Source organism: Netta rufina, assembly GCF_964035555.1.
Source record: "Netta rufina genome assembly, chromosome: 1".
Lineage (NCBI taxonomy): Eukaryota > Metazoa > Chordata > Aves > Anseriformes > Anatidae > Netta > Netta rufina.
The window spans coordinates 87,874,812-87,878,936 of record NC_140123.1 but is presented as its reverse complement, the minus strand read 5'-3'; positions in this window follow the sequence as shown (position 1 = coordinate 87,878,936).

The window sequence follows — 4,125 nt, the reverse complement described above, 5'->3', positions numbered from 1 at the left end:
TCAACTGTGCCTGTTTCGTTCTGAGTGGAGTACTTGCACAGCTGAGACCAGCCTGAATTTCTGTTGGGCAGGCATCACTCTACATAGGCTCATGAATGGCCTTACTAAAGGAGTCTTATCAAACTACTCAGAGAGTGAGGGGGAGAGAGATAGGATCTTTTCTATGTAATCCCTCTATCTTGGCCGTATAATAATATAGGATAGGTATCCAGGTTTCACATAGCCCATGATGCCTTTATAAATGCAGTGATTGTAACATCAGAAAAACAAATTGTTTTAAACGTGTTAAATAACACCGTGATATGTTGAATCTTTACTCAGCACCTTGTTTCAGTGGGGAAACTTTTTCCTTATATACAGATTTTTTTTTTCACATTTCCAATAACAGTAATTCTTTTTTTTTCTGTTTTGATTCTGAATGTTGTTTACTTTTCACAATGAGGAAAAAAAAAAAAAAGCACAACAGATACTGGTCTTGAGCTACTGCAAAAATGGAAAAGCATGTTTTATATACCAAAGATATGGTACTGTGATATTTCTACCATTCAGAAAGCTAATGTCATCTGTGCATCACTGGATACCTCTCACGTAAGCAGGCAGCAACGTGAAGAAGGGGCAGCCAGTAGAAAACAACGTGAGAACTGGGGGCTGAAGTCTGTGGCTTCAGGGGACTATTGCAATAACTGAGTACAGGCATGAGGGTGGGGTGCACAAAGCGGAAATGAAATAATGGAAAAGGAATTCAGAGCAGGGAGGGAGTAGGATGGGTGGTGTGGGGTAGAGGATGGGGATTGTCTGAAGATTTGTTTTCTTTTAAAATGTGAGTACAAAAAGAGAGGAAGTTCACAAAGAACCAGGGACCTGCAGCTACTGGAGAGTGAGAGAGCAAATTGGAGGGTGGGTGGAAGGTGTATTTCTCAAAATTTGCATTAAAATGTTCATTGTAGTGAGTGTGGTCTTAGGGGACATATTACTCAAAGGTTTGACCAGTGCTTAGAGCACAAACTCTGGGTCATCTGTGTGCCTACATGTTGACAACAGTGTCAGAGGGGCACACTGGCTTACCAAAGCAAGAAATTAAGTATAAGGCGAGAAGAATTTACTCTAACTGTCTTTCAAGTATGCTTAATGATATGAGCGCTGAGCTGGCATGCCCTTGGTGTATCAAAGATGTTCCAGCACACTTGGCAGTCGATCTGCATCTCACTACATTTGGTATCCACCATAAGTGTAGACCTGTACTGTACCACTGAACCAGATGAAGTGTGGCTGAATGTATGGCATGCTGTGAGCAAGAAAAAATGTGTGGAGGATGGTATATGAGCCCAGGTTTGTTTATATCAAAATGAAGCTTAAACATGAGTAAGCAATAGAGCCCTTTATGGAAACAAATGACTTGACTCTACAAGTGAAGCTGAAAACTCCAGGGTACAAACTGAGGCAAAAGGAGTCAAAACAATGTGAATCTGCCCAGAGTGTACTGCTATGCTCACAGAACATCTTTTTGATCTATAAATTTAAATAAATCTAAAACTCTTTGGAACATTACAAAATCTTATTTTAAATTGATGTTTTAGGCATTTGTGGGCAAGGAGTTGTAAGTCTTGTATGTTTCTATACCTTTAAGGAGTACTTCCCAAGTGAATGTTTGTGTTAAATGTGTAGGTGTGATGGGATTTTGGAGATACAAAAAGATTTTTCTACTATTTTAGTGACTTCCTGGCACTCTCTTGATGAAAAGAACTGCTATGCAGATTTTCAAAGAGACAGTAGCTTCAAAGAGGACTTTAAATCATTTAAGTATCCCCAGAAAATCTAGTGCTTGTCTGGAATGTGATATGACAAGCATGACATCCTACAGAAAAGCTAAGTTTCGTGATCTGTTAATATTTTCGCCATTTATTTATTTGTGAGGAGAAACACTGTATGCAGACAGCCAGACAGAAAAGTTTAGATGATTTCAAGGATCTTTTCCAACCTTCCAACCTATATGATTCTATGATGATAGAAACTGATACTTTCTCTAAGGAATATATGAATCTTCAGTGAATGAAGTATGGGTATTCAACTAAATTTTGAATTGTAATAGGAAGTCACAAAAGGTATAATCACTAATACCTGCTACCTGTTATCTTTCATTTTAATTCTCCCACCTTTTTTTCTCAGTCCATTTTCTTTTGCTTTTTCAGTTCTGTAATATTGTCCTATTATTCTATGGAACTGTAAGATTTAGTAGACAAATGAACCAATATGACAGGCCTGCCATTTCAAGAAAATATCTGCATGTACACAGCTAGTCAGCATAGACAGCAGGTCTTTACTGTGGCCAGCAGCTAGCAGCAGGTTGCTGCTGCTGATGCATTTACCTTGGTAGAAGCAGAATATCCTAGGACAAATAAAAGGTGATTTTGTGTTTCAGGAGTGGTATCTGACCTGGGTTGGTTTCTCATCTGCATCACTCTCATGCATGACTGCCTTGCAGCCTGACCCATGAGAGAGAGGGTAAAAAATCTGCACCTTTCACTCAAAGATGCTGAAAAGCAATATGGCTGAAACACTTGAAGTGTGAGTATTGGGACGGACAGAACTGTTTTGTGTATGTGAGAATGGTTACTTTAGCTGTACCATATGTCACACTGAAGAGGCTCTATAACAGTGCAGTAGGGAGAGAAGTTGTCAGTTTACATTTTGTGTTCTAGATTGGATCTAATCTTTTTCTGAAAGGAAACTGTCCTTCCCTTGGGTCAACCAGGCACACCTGATATGGATAGCAGTTTGGATTTCAGGATAAAATGAACAGAGAGAGAGGGAGAGAGGGTGTGAACAGGGAGGCTGCCATCCCACTTCAAGGTGGGAGACACCCCAGAGAAGTAAGAGACCTTCCCACCTGCAGAGGAAACAAACCCAGAGCCAAGTTTCAGGGGTGACAAATGTGATAAGACTCCCAAAAGATCTTCTGAGTTACTGTCAACTCTCTGTATAGCAGCTTTAGAGGCTTTTGTCAGCTCAAGCACTTGATAGGTTCCCACGTTAAATAAAAAAAAAAGAAAAAAAAAGTTACTGTGATGTTTTTGTTCTTGTTCGTGTCTTTGGGCACTGCAGAACCATCTGAGCATCTCTGTACTGCATTGTGCACCACAGCTAAAACCCTGTCCTGAAGGGTGATGTGGCCCACTGAGAAATGAAACTTACAGGGCACATTGTGGTTTGGGATGGTCCTCAGTCCTGCCACAGTTCTGTATTAGATGCCAAGAAGTCTTTGTCTCTTGGTGAATATGAAACTCTATAACTGAGATAAATCATAATGATGCAGCAGGGTACAAAAAAATTTCTGCAGTAGCAGACAAGCCTTGGTATATAACAATGATGAATGGATTCATAAATGCCTTCCTAAACAAGAAGAATATTTTCTGAGTGACTCAGAGCTGCTATTGGTCTAAATGCTCACCTTCATCTGCAAGTTTCTGTTCTAAGAGCTATCTCAGGAGACAGAACCAGAGCCATTAACTTAATTCTTTTAATTGAGAACAGGTAATGTTTTTTGTATGTCTGTTTTTGTTTGTTTGTTTGTGTTTTGTTTTGTTTTTCCTTAGCCACTTTGAAGTTCATAAAATAGAAAAGAAAGGATGGGATGAACATTATACTTAGCTTGGAATAACAGGGGAAAATCTTTCAGCTGATAGCTCAGAAATTTAAATGTCTGAGGAAAAGTGAAATGAATAGTAACTGAGAAATACGCTGCCTCTTTTCTACTCAGACCAACTTTTTTCTATTCATTTCTATTTCTTCCCTTGATGCTACAAGAAAAGAAACGTTTATTTCAGGATTTGTCTTGGTTATCATCTTTTGAAGTAAGTATGCCTCCTGTATAACAAAATACTTGTTAAGCTAATATCAAGAATTTCTAATGGTAATGTTTAGAATACCTAATTTTCAAGGCCTAATTGGAAGCAACTTAAAGTATTTCATCAATAACATTTGCTTGAGGGGAAGCCAAAAAGGATTCATGTAATGAAATAAGAAGTCCTATCTGAAGAAAATTATTTTTACTGTGAACCATTTGAAAAGCTTTGCAGCTGCTGGATTAAAGGAAAAACTACTGAATTATGCTGAATTTTTAAACAC